This window comes from Nannospalax galili, unplaced genomic scaffold, assembly GCF_000622305.1.
Source record: "Nannospalax galili isolate Female #2095 unplaced genomic scaffold, S.galili_v1.0 scaffold1812, whole genome shotgun sequence".
NCBI lineage: Eukaryota > Metazoa > Chordata > Mammalia > Rodentia > Spalacidae > Nannospalax > Nannospalax galili.
In genome coordinates, this window is record NW_008331838.1 from 402,541 (window position 1) to 415,859 (window position 13,319).

The window sequence follows — 13,319 nt, forward strand, 5'->3', positions numbered from 1 at the left end:
AAGTTACCGAATAGGCACAGTCCGTTCCTGGGCTCCAGTAGTTGTTGTGGCCTCCGGCTCCAGGCCTTTGTGTGTGATAGGCTGTGGTAACTCTGGGGACTCAGCTGGTGGGAGACAGGAAGCCTTGTGAGTTGAAGCCAGGCCAGGGCTGGGAGGACAGTCCTTAAGCCCACAAGCATGGATTCCCCACAGAGCCAGCTGGGGAAAGATACACAGTTAGAAGCAGGCTCTAGGGCCTGGGCCACAGGTGAGAACCAGGCAGGGTCCCGGGCCCCCACAGCCCAGTAACGTATGCTGCCTGTGCTGCTGAGGGCAAATACCAGAGTCCTCTCATTCCCCATAGAGCTACCAGTCCAACATTCCTGCCCATCAGCCAAGTTGGCTTTGGGATGTGGAAGCTCTGCCCTCCAGGACCTGCCCAGACAACCTGGGTATGCTGAGTAGGAGCCTGGGTCCGAGCACTTCTCCAAGAGCTGGAGTGGTTGTGACATGTGGGCAGGACCCAGGGGGCAGCATGGAGCCCCACAGAGGGACACAACACCCAACAAGAAAGGAGACACGCCACATTGACCAGTTAGAAAAGGAAAGCTCAGGGGGCTGGAGAGACGGCTTGGCAATTAAGAACACTGGTTGCTCTTACAGAGGATCCAGGTTCAGTTCCCAGCACCCACATGGTAGCTATCAACCAACCAAGACTCCAGTTCCAGGGGACCCGACATCCTGTTCTGACCTCTACAGGCATTGCATGACAGGGGTGCCTTTACGTACACACAGGCAAAAGACTCATACAAGTAAAATAAAAATTAATTTTTTTTAAAAAAAAGGAGAGCTTGGAACAAACTGAGTGGGCAGATGGTACATCTGGAGAAACTGAGATTTCAGCTGGGAATGAGCACATCTGGGTCCTGGTACCTGCACAGGTGAACTGGGTGGACTAAGTTCACAAAGGGGAAACTGAGGCCAAATTAAGCATGGAGCTTGCTCAGGGTCCAGCACATGAAGCCATCAAGATATCATGGTGACCTTGGGGCTCTGACAGTTTTTACTCATGGAATGGACATTCAAGGTGGCCCCTTGGATCACGAGACCAAGGATGGGGTAGAGTTAACGCAGGGAATGGTGGGGAGAGGTCTTTGCAGTCAGCTCCCTACTGGGCCTCACCAGGTACACCTGACGCTGCCATTCCTGGGTGCAGGGGACTGGTCTCTTGTAATATGGATGGCCCACTTGGGCCAGTACCAGTGAAGTCCCTTGGGGAGGTGCCTAGAGCCTCTGAGCCCAGCAATCTCCAAAGGACAGAAGTAGCGTCCTGGTCTGCTCCATCCAGGGCAGGGTGGACAGAGTCCTCCAAGGTGGTGTCTGCGAAGAGGTGGGTGGGACACAGGGTGAGTCAGGCCTTGGGGTCTGGCAGAGACCAGGCACAGGCTTTAGAGGCCAGCCCGGTCCTCAGAGACTTCTGCTTTTTGTCCTGCCAGCCTCTTCAGGATCCTGCCTGGAGGGGGAGCCCCGGGGAGAATGTGGCACAGTGAGGAGCCCTGAGCTGGCCCAGGGCTTCCCCCCAGAACCATGCACACCCAGAGCCATCCTTCTAGAAGCTAAACGGGAAGGAAATACGTTCCCTTCCAGAGAGCCCCCACCCCCCAGTGTGCCCACAGTCCCACACACCTTCTATCAAGGCCTGGCTCCCCTCAAGGCTGGCTCTAGACCTCAAACCACATCAAAGGCCAGGGGACCCTCAGGACTGTGTGTCCAGGAAGCCATGGTCATGGTTCACCTCCCAGGGTAGCTCAGGTCCCACCCCACCTGGCTGCCAGCATTCTGTTCCCCACGTACATAGTCCCAGGCCAGGCCGGACCAGTACCCTCCCCTAGCCCCTAGTCAGCACCTCCTAGTACCCCTTCCTGATGTCTACTAGGCATGGCTCTTGCACTTGTCTCAGGTGCTCCTTTCTAGAGCTGCTCACTTACCTGGGTGGTCCCTCCCCCCATACCCCATGACTGCTGACCACCAGTCTCCTGCCCAGAGCCTTCCTCACCAGATCCTCCTTAGCCCGGGCATCCTTCTTACTGATAAGGCATTTCTGACACCCTAGCTCGGGTTGGCCAGGCACCCACCCTCCTCTTCCCAACTCCGAGGGCCTAGCAGGATCTCTACAACAAGCTTCAAGGCTAGAGATCAGCTGGGCCCCAACCCCTCCCTCATGACAGGTGCTGGAATTCCATCATCTCAGGAGACGATGGGACTGACCTCCTAGATGCTGACAGTTCACACAGGTCACATCATTCCACTCCTTAACCCCCATCTGTCCTACAATAGCTTCAGCTACCCAGGACTCCAGAAGGCCTGCCCAGACCCTGGCGAGCCAAAAGTGACCATGATGGCTGCTCTGGTCACACCATGAGGAGTCCCAGGGACCAGTCACATGCACTGCCAAGAAACAAGCTGATCCATATCCTGTTCCCAGTCCACCTAGGGCCCTTAGGGCAGGTTCGGACCTGCAGGCACTTCATCATGGCACACAGGCAGGTGGCCACTCCAGGAAGCCTGTATGGCCCATGATATAGTCGTGGAAAAATGAGGGTAGGTCTGGCATGCAGCTGCAAAAGTGGGGGGCCCTGAGCCACGGGGTCCACGCACAAGGAGGAGAAGAGCTCTGGTGTTGGGACTTTCTTTATTGTATCAGGGCAGTGGCCAGGGCATCACCACCACACCCCAGCCCATGTCCACCACAGAAGCGGCCTTGAAGATCTGCAGAGCTAGTGGCAGGACCACACATGCCTTGGATGTGGCCCTGGGAACACCCTTAATGGGGGGATGCCTCAGGACAAACAAGTTCACATTTTATGTACAGAGCCCCACAGAAGGCCTGAAAGACAGAGCCCAAAGTTAGACTTCCGAGCTGCTCCTGACCACAGCCCCTCTGAAGTCTCCAACATTGCAGGCACTGCCCCAATCTCCCAGCAGAGAAGTTCCGTGAGGTAGGAAGGGCCGGGCAGGAAGACAAGGCAGGTTCAACCCCAGATTTCTCTAGAAGACTGAGGTGTGGGAATGGGGAGGGGTCCCTGAGGTAAGCTAGGGCTTCTGGGTCAGACGCTGGTGCCCTGCAGGGTCAGGGCCCTGGGCCACTCTGCTCACCCTGCTGTCCCCATGCTGTGTCCCTAATATATGGCATCAGCCCTGAGAGGGGCCATGGGCCTCACCCCCATCTGGGTGGATATGCAGAGTGACTGTCTTTCCCACAGCCCCAAAGCCGACTGTCTGGGTGGAGACCTCTGTCTTGAAGTTGCTCTGACCACCATCCACAGAATGTTGGACGACGTGGGTATGGAAGGATCCTGTCCAGGGGGTGGCACTCACTGGCCCTTCCCGGGCCTCTCGCAGGAGAAAAGAGACACCCTCTTGGCTGTGGACTTGGGGTTCCTGCCTGAAGAAGCCAAGTGAGCTACTGGGGCCTGGAGGGCGCCCCACATTGAGCAGGATAGGCTGCCCTACAGTGGGTTCGGTGGGTTTGCTGATCTCTCTCTGGAGCACTGAGACCTCACATGGAGGGTCATCCGGGGTGCTGGGGGTGGGATCCCCACAGCCAAAGGTCTCCCCTTCCTGGGGTACATAATCTTCCAGGTCAGCAAGCGTAAGTACACGGCCATTGTGCGTGAGGATTTTTGGGTCACGGTCCTGAAGGCTGCCAGTGTCCTGGGGCTCTTCCGTTAGGAAGGTTCTCTCTTCTCTGTCACTGTCTCCTGCTTCCTTCTCAATGCTCTGCTTCTGGGAGGGCCCGACCTCCTCTGGCTCTGGGCCGGCAGCTGCCTGGTCCACATCACCCACTACATCCACATGGAAGATGAGGGACTCGCCAACACGGACCACAGCCGGGCCCCAGGTCTGGGCATCCTGGTACACACTCTTGTTGTTGGAGTTGTTGGCATTGGGATCCCTACTGGGGATCCCACCAGGTAGTGTGAAAAGCAGTTCCCCTCCACTGCTGGGCATCTCTCGGACAGGAGATGAGCCCCGTGATCCTGTCTTCTTCACCCGAACTTCAATGGTTTCCTCAACCTCCAGCCACTTGGGCCCCTGCTGCAAGGCTGGAGCCAGGGCCTCAGCTTCTGTGACATACAAAGCAGGCACTGGGGCCTTCCTGCCTGGTTCCACCTCCAGCTTGCGTGATGGGCTGGCCCCAGGTGGGTACAACTGCTCAGGAGCCAACAGCCCCGGCCTCGGGGGGCCAGCAGAGCGTCGGGAAGGTGAGCGGGATGGGGACTTGCTGGGAGAATGTCGTCTGCCACGGGGACTCTTCACCACGGTGGTGATGGTCTCCTCTCTGGTAGGGGGAGAGGGCCCAAGAAAAGATGGGCACAGAGACCCACAACCTCACCCGGCACAGTGCCATCAGCATGTGCCAGAGACCAAGTTAGTGCATGTGTGAGTTAGCGGAGGGATGAGACAGCACGAACTTGTACACATGCACTTGAGCCCAACCTGCATAACCCCAGCTAAGAGAAAAAAAATCTCCCTAAACCAAAGGAACAAAGCACAAAGTTCAGTGGTCAACCTCAGGTTTTCATATGTGACCTTAAAACAAGAGACCTAGGTTCCTCCTAACGCCAAGTGAGGTGCACTTTACAGTATCCCTTGTGTGGGGTATTATAGCCATCCGGTATCTATTCCCTACAGGCTTTGTGCTTTGTTCCCTGGGGAGTGTGCCTGGCCAGATCTCAGCACTGCACTCCTGAAGCCCCTCAGTTACAGATGGCCAACAAGCCAATAGAGCAGCCATATGCACAAGATCAAGCTCAGGGTGCAGCCGGCTCTGACCTGTGGCCTATGTTCCTGGTTTCTGGGTCTGAGTGGGGTAGACCAGTGAGGCTCCTCCAAGCTGAGGGTGACACCTGAACTGGCCACTTAGCTCTGGACTTGGCTGGGCTGTCACAGACTTTGTGAGTTCTCACAGGCCCCTCCCCCTGTCTAGGTTCCCTCCTCCAAAATGGGGATGATGACAGAGGAGGCAAAACTCAGGGCCAGGTGCTCCAGGGTGGGTGAGTGGCAGGTGTTGTCTAGGACTTTGCAAGCTCTTGGGTCTAAGCTTAGCAGCTTCTGGCCTCCATCATAGGTGTGGATGAAGACTGGAAAGACTCAGAACTCTCCCAGGTCTCCATCACAATCACTAAACATTACGCAGGTTCTCCTCTGATACCATGAGCCCTGGCCTTGATGCCACAAAGTGGCTGATAATACCACTCACCACACGGAGGATACTGACAGTGTGTGTTCCAAACTCCAGCATGTGGCCTCTCCAGGCCTGGGGTGAGCTGGGTGGCACCATGGGAACAGCTCCCCTTAGAAGGAGGAAGGTAGAGGAAGGGCAGGAAGTGCTAAGGGGATTTCATCCCAAGGCCTGCTGACAGAATTCTCCAGCAATGTGGTCAGGCCTCTCAGGAACGTAAGGGACCGCCCATTTCCGGGTTTCCCTGCCCCTTGCACTCCCCTCACTCACTCCCTTCTTCTAACAGAAGTCCTCCTAATCAATCCCCTATCCCGTGGGATCACCACCCTCTGGGTCCTTGGGGTCACTTCCTCTACTCTGTGGTTTTGCTTCAGCCTTAAAGGCACTAAAGGTGAAGAAAGGGCCCAAGGAGTGGAGCACAAGGGCGTGGCTCTCAGCTGATGTCCCTGACCCTCAGCTTCACCATCTTCCAAGTGTCACAGCTGGGCCTGCAGACCTTGGACCGCCCCGGAGCTACGATGCCTACCACTGTAGCAGTGTGTAACTTAGACTCAAGAATAAAAACTGGATCACATTTAAAATTCAGCCCTTTGTTGTCCTAGGCACACTTTAAGACGCTGCATTGGGCAAGGCTGGTGTAGATGGGAATCCATGGTTGTAAAGAGCTCTGTCCTCAACACTCCCCAGGCCCTCAGGTACTGAAGGGCAGAGCTCCATCTCTAGCTCCTCCCTAACTGCTGGAAAGTCATCTGGTGACTCACCATAAGGTGACCAGAATTCGGTCAGTCTGTGAGGCGATGAAAGTTGTATGTACGGGCAGGCAGGCAGGCAGGGAAGCAGGCTGCCAGGACACCAGGCTGACAAGGTACAGGGGTTAGTGGCATGCAGGGGCACAGCAGTCAGAGGAAGGTTAGAGTCACGCCTGCACTTACATGATGACGGTTTTCTTGGGGACTTTAGTCTCCTGCTCAGTGACTACAAAGAAAACAGTCGGAACAGCAAGGGTTACAGACCAGCTCACCCAGGGCTGAGCTATCTGACTCCTGTGGTAGCGTAGCCACCTGTTTGGTGTAGGAGCATGGAACGGGTCCTGCCTGGCTGTGTCCCTGGGCAGGCCTTTGCAGCTGAGGGCTCCAGTTCCCTCATCTGTCAATGTCTGACAATGTCTGCCCTGGATGGCTGGGGCCTGAGGGGGTATGTAAGCCTCACATTTCACATGAAAGCAGTACCCAGTGTTCTTAGGGTATCACAGGTACTGGGGTGCTGATTAGAAGCTTGCTGCTGCACAAAATACTCAACCTTTACTCAACCCATGAGCCATGGGAGCCTTGTGAACTCGCCAAGCATATGGTTCCACCTCTTGGACACAGAAGCTGAGCCCAGAGAGGAGGGGCAAGCTTGTGGCTGTACCTCAAAACCAAACCAGGACCAGTGTGGAATGTTGATGCCTCCTTTACGAAAATCCTAATGACCAAAAAAAAACATGTCTCCAGGGTACATCTGAGCTCTAAGGCAAGAGGCCACAGATCTCCTGCCAAGGACAGACCTAGGGCACTCAGGAGGCAGAGACAGAGGCAGAAGCAGGGGGAGCTCTATGAGTTTGAGGTCCATCTGGTCTACACAGTGAGTTCCAGGCCAGACAGGACTGAATGGTGAAAGCCTGTCTCAAAAAAGAGAGAACAGCTCTAGACAGTGCCCTGCAGGGAAAGGAGCCTATGTCCCCCCTGAGAGGTACCTCAAGCACAGGCAGAAGGAGGGGCCTGCAGCTCCCACCTCGCATAGGGGGCTCTAGGTTGCAGAGACAGGCTTGGATTTGCCTGAACCAGGCTGTCTCTGCCCTTGTCGGTTGGGAGGCCTACAGACGGACATGTCCGTCTCTTTCCCTAAAGCTCCCTCGTGTTGGGCTCAGCTCTTAGATGCCCCTCAAAGGCTCGGCTGCTGGGCTGACATTACCTCACACCTCAGTAGTCCTCTCACCAACCTTGTGGGGAAAACGCTCCAGGGGCATGGCCTGGAACACACTCTCATAGCTCCTGGTTTGCTATACAGAGAAAGGCTTCTCCTGGGGAAACTGAGGTGCACAGGAATTGAAATACTGTGTGTGTGCACAGAGGATGCATTTATTGTGTGCTTGTGCATACACACAAACTTGCATGTATCTTGCTCACAGGCACATATGTGCTTATATATATATATACACATGTGCTTGCACACACATACACACGTGTACATAAGAATGTGTGTGTATTGTGTGCATGGACACACACATCGTCACACGTGCATGTGTGTAGGCATGTATGTGTAAGTGTGCGTGTGTGTGTGTGTGTGTGCGTGGTGTGTGTGCGTGTACATGCGGGCAGGCTGTTCCTACAGGGACGAGAGCCTATGGTACAAGAGCCTGGTATCCAGCCACAGAACTTGGCGTAAGATGGCCAACATGCTCCCTGCCTGCTCTAGCAGGCTGATGGGAAGGCCCAGGCTTTTTCTTTTCCTCTCACAGGTGGATCTCACCTTGCTGATCTATACAGCAGTGAGCACACCTCTGGGCTGCTACTAGTCGTCAGCTGCCACATGACTAGCATTGGGCCTGGTGTCCCTGGCAGCTACAGGCAAGCTGCAACTGTGCAAAGCAGGGCTCCCAGCCTGATGCAGGACAAAGCGAGAAGGCAGCAGCATCAGAGACCTGCCAGGCCACACCCGCTGCAGAGTCAGGGTTAACAGAAAGCGCGCGGGGGGGGGGGGAGTTAGGAAGCAGGTGGCGGGGCTCTGGCTTCAGGGATTTCCAGGACCACCCTTCTTGCCTCACCAAGGCATTGATGTACATCCAGGCTAGCGGGTGGGCCCCGAAGGCCTGCTCTTCCATGCCACCACCCTTCCTCTGTCCCAGAAAGAGATTCATCATGACAACCAAGCAAATGACTGTATAGGATGCCCTTGTGCACAGCGAGGAGAGGTGCACAGGAGACAGGAGGCAGGGAATTGGATGTGCTGGTGGCGGCAGACGCAATAAACATGGTACTGTGGTCACATTTTGGTCAAGCAGAGGGCATCACAGAAGAAAAGGGTTTGACCAGGGTCTGTGGCGCTGTGAAGGACAAGAAGCAGAGACCTCTGCCCATCGAGGAAGGAGTCTGTGTGGACAGCATCAGAGGTTCCAAGGCTGAGCTATGAGGTCTCTGGGAAGCTCAATTCTGGGAGAGTCCACATAGATGTGGACCCGCACATATGGGGGACTACTTCCATTAGGCAAGGGCTCACATGAACCAGCTTTTGGTACTAGGATGCACATTCCACCCCTTCGTACGGTGAAATCGGAGACTCACTTGGTGTTGGTCCAGTCTGTTTTCATGCCCCCAGGGATGGGAGCCTCTCCACCAGTTTGAAAGCCCCCTTCCAGATGGCGTCCCACCCTATCCTGGCTGCCTGTGCAAATGACTGTCAGAACCCCTGTTAAGTATCTCTTTCTTACAAATTTAAATACCCCCTCAAGTTATATAAGCAGTAACAGTTGCTGGGGAGAAGACTGTCTGACCAGCTGAGCTGCCTGTGAGTTGTAGGAAACTTCAAGGACATGGCTTTTCTGAGTTATCACCCAGGCTAGGGCAGGCTTTTTAGTGATGCTGCTGCCTTTGCATCATCCGTGTCCCTGGAAGTAACTCCAATAATCTCACTGGTTCACTGTTAGAGAACTGTTTAGAGTCTCTCGTTGGTTTCCTGTCTGGAGTGAATAGACGCTTGCTCACATCTTCCCAGGAAAAAATCACACAATACAAATGGTATCTGCACAGAGACTGATAGAACCAAAGATACTTGTGGAGGAGTGGTTGCAGAGCTCCTACGATGGGTGCTGAGCTGTGCAGCGGAGACCGCGCCCTGTGAGGGTGGAGCAGGGGGCAATCCCCACATGGCTACCTTTCCCCACATGGTGTGGAGCTGTGTGCCTTCTCGTGGTAGACTTGGCTGCATGCTGTCTGTGATAGGAGGCAGAAGCCAAGGCCAGACCATCTGAACGTGGCGTGTCCTCGGAGGGGGTGTCCCGGGGTGGCTGTCTTCCTCTAACTGGCAAGTGGCATGCCTCCTTGATAAATGAGGCCCATCACGATACTACGGGAATACGTCCAAACCACTCATGGACCGAGACAGCATGCAGCCAAGGACAGCCATAACTGGGACCTGGTGCAAGACCATAAACTTACTTAAACATTATGAGGTTTGGGGGGCTTGGGGTGGGGTTGCAGTGCTCTCAAGTGTGAGCTTTTTATATGATGATGTTGTATTGTGATGTCACAAGGTTGGACATTTACGCTAGAGAATATATTATAAACCCTGAAAGGAGCGAGAATGTGCTGGAACCACGGCTGTGCTGGTTGTTTCATGGTCTTTGCTACAGATACACTGAGGCTCGGCTGTCTGCTCAGAAGGAACGTGTCACAGAAAGGAAGGATTACAGTGAAGAAAAACCGCGAACGCTATCACTGTTAGTTTCTGGTTTGGAAGGAAATGTGGGAAGGATGAGATGGAGGTTCGGGCTGTTCCTTACAGCTGAAGGGGTACGAGGGGAAGAGTACTCATTAGATCTCTGCTAAAAAGTCCTTCCTGGGATCCAAAAACTTGGAACCCATGAGGAGGAAGAGATGGCAGAGAGACAGAAGACTCCTGAGATCTAGTCTTTAAATACAGAGGAAGGGGAAAAATAAATCCACGACTTGCATGTAGATGGGGCTCTAACAATAGCCTGTCACAGGACACTATGATAATCAGGGACCAGTCCACATCTGAACCACTCACATTGGGGAAGACTTTTAAACAAGCAACAAATTAGCCTTGTCCCCTGACTTGTGAGGCTGTAGGATATGGTGACCAACAGAATCAGTCTGGGTGCTATGAAACAGGCTATTACGACTACTCACCCCTCCTTGAGACAGAGGCTGCTTAACCTGAGGCAATGCAGGTGTGGGAATGCTTCTTTATAAAACACCCAGGGGGGAACTTCGAGAGTGACTTTTACCTAACCTTGTAACTGAAGTTAATTTTATGTTTTGAGATCCTTTAACACCATCGTAATTTGTTTATAATGTAAACCATTTTACTAGGCTTCGGGCTCCTCTTGTAGCTTAAACATATAGCTTTAATCCCTCATGACCCTTCCTTGCCCCTGACCCAGAATGATACTTGCGTATGCATGTTGTGAAAATATCAAGCATTGGAAGCAACAGGTTATTTCATTTATATTGTAAAAAACTGGTTAGTTTTACAACATCTGTTTGTGGTCCTGCGTGCTGTTCTGGGTCAGAAAGGAAAAAAATCCTTCTCTGATAAGACAAGGCTCCACACCTTCTTACCCATTTCATGCTAGACATACTGTTTCAACAGATGGAGAGCAAGGCCTTGGGAGGAGAGGGAAGTTCCGAGGGAAAATCTGAAGGAACAAATTCTCAGAATGGATCAGGCCTCACTCTTGGTTTTCTAGTGGATGCAAAGCATCAGGCTGTCTTAGTTCAGATACTACCATAATGTGGCTTGGCACCATCTCAATGAGGAAAAAATCAATTCCCGATGGCCTAGCTCATCTGAGCTATTAGGGACACTTGGTTTTTGCCAGGTGAGGTCCCCACACAGAAAGAACTGGCATTACTGAGGGAACTGGGCATGAGACAGAAAATATTTGATGCCTAGTTCACTGGGCTGGATAAGGCTGATAATCACAGGAGAGTTAAGAAAGTTTGATCCTATAGGGACCTCAGGACTGGTGTGGGGCTTTAATGGATGTGATTTTTTATTAAGTAGGAGAAGTTCTGGCAGATCTAAATGACTTTGACCAGATGTAAATTGACTTTGTAAATGTGTAAACAAACAAGAAAAGGGTAAAATAGACAAGAGTCTGTCCTGGTCGCTTGAGGGAAGATATAGCAAGATTTATGTCAAGCAAGGGTTCCTAGGGAAAAATTAACAGAAAGCCAAATGCTGTGCTAGTGAGTTTATGGAAGGTTTTAAAGCCTGGGCTTCATGAAGAAAAGAATATGACTTTCCCAGGGGTGGGTGATATGTGGTATAAGGTATACTGGGGTAAAAACTGTTACCCAGCCCAGGGTTCTTCCAGCAGCTAGGTGTGGTTGATGGAGAGGTAAAGGCTACAGTAGCACTGCTCCGGAGCCTGTCAGAACCGGGACTATGGCTCCAGAGGCAGACATGGAAGCCTAGAATGTAGCCCTTGGCCTGAGCCAGGGCATGCAGCACAAGCCAGCCCTGCTGGGACTGTCAGAGATGGGGCAAAGCACAGGGGCCCTGCGGCAGCAGCAACACTCCAGGATAAGGTGGTCAGATGGCTAATGGAAAATGTCTGTGAGTTAGAAAGCTAGGTGAGGCAGCTCCTCCCATCCAGGCTGTTGTACTCAAAATTGCCCTCTTGATGAAACAATCAATATAAGTGACGAGATCTTCTCATACTGTATTGGACCTTCCTAATGTTTCTCTTTTCAAGCATCCCCTTAGCTACTCAAGACCAATTGGTGCATACTTGGAATGGATGGCAGTGAGCCCCCAGAGATTCTGCCAACCCTTTGTACAAAGCTTTCTTTATATAATGCTAACTCTTGAGAGTCTTACAGATCTGTAAAAGTATCTGGAAGAACAGTAAAGACAGCAGTTAAGAAGTTTAAACACAGGCACTTCATGAGTGGGAAAAGGTACTCCTAGAAGCCACGAGGTTGTTGACTAAAAATGCCAGTGCCGGGGTGGACCACCTCTCTATAAGTTGTTGGCCAGGAGGCCCCTGAGGCCCCACAAACCACAAAAGCTGTAGGACACTTTGGCTGTAGGACATGGAGAAACCAGGTCAGAACTGAACTTGAAGCTCCGTCCCTGCTGGTTAGCTTTCACAGTGCCAGGAACCACGTGGGCTGTTGGGGGAGAAATGTCACCAACAACGTGCTTTAGCTGTAGAGCCCATGTGCTATAGTATTAATACGCTGGGCAAGACATGCCTGCTGGTGCAATGGTGGCATGGCTGTCATGGGAGCAACCAACTGCTTTCCTGATGGATTCAAAGTCTACTCACAGAAGGGTATTCACATGTGGTACTGTAAGCAAGGGCAAAAGTCTGTGGCTGGGGGAGGTTATAGACCCCAGTGGGAGGCACTGCTACTGTTTTGTTTAGTGGATGTGATGTGCTTGCCAATTTGTTTTCTAAAACATTAGTATTAAATTCATAGATGCTCAGATTTGGTCAGTCATAGAGAAAAGGTTTTTGGTTTTTTTCCAGTGAGATACAGGTATGCTGCAGAGACTCAAAATCCATCAAGCTACTGAAACTGAGTGTTTCAGCGGACACTCAGTCATAGATGGAAGAAAACGGCCAGACATCTGTATCACCCCCTCCAACTCAGAACATCACAGAAAAAACAAGCAGAAAGAATATGAGAGTGAGGGGGTGGGGGCTGTGTCACAACTGCCTCTGAAGTGAAGCATCCCTTCCTGGAGTGAGGCTCATACACAGAAAATAAACACGATTTATGAAGCTTAGGAAATAAGACCCCCGCAAAGTTATATAAGCAGTAACAGTTACAGGGCAACCTACAGGGCTGCTTGCAATGTGCAGGGAGTTCCAGGGAGGCAGTTCTCACCAGTTACCACCCACTAGAGGGCAGACTTCAGTGGTTCAGCCACCCTCGGCTCACGGTTAAGTGACCCCAATAAACCCACTGGTTCGCTAAGCTAGTCGGATGGAATCATTTCTTTGCGCTGCTGTTGATGCCCCTTCTGGAGTGCATACACAGTTGTTCACATCTCCCCAGGAGAAGTAACACAGTCACCTTCACACTTTTGTCCCTAATCAGGCTTATTTTATCACCTGGTTCTTTCCCAGACCCCAGGAGTGGCTCTGGGACAAGCCAGGGACACTGAACTACAGTGTTGTGGTCTCTCTCTGGCCAATCCTTCCCTGTGGCAGGGACATTCTGACACTTGCCCTTGATCCAAGCAACTGTGCCCTCTACACTCAGTGAGGGTCCCTCACCTATCCTGCTGTCACCTGCACAGAGCCCCTCTGACCACTGCCAATCAGGGTGACCAGGCTCTGGTATGACCTTCCTGCAGA

General features: G+C 52.5%; 1 protein-coding gene across 1 annotated transcript in view; it reads right to left on the reverse strand.

Annotated features, from left to right (window-relative positions):
• Obscn (obscurin, cytoskeletal calmodulin and titin-interacting RhoGEF) overlaps positions 1 to 13,319 on the reverse strand; it is a 149,322-nt gene that overhangs the window by 12,678 nt on the left and 123,325 nt on the right.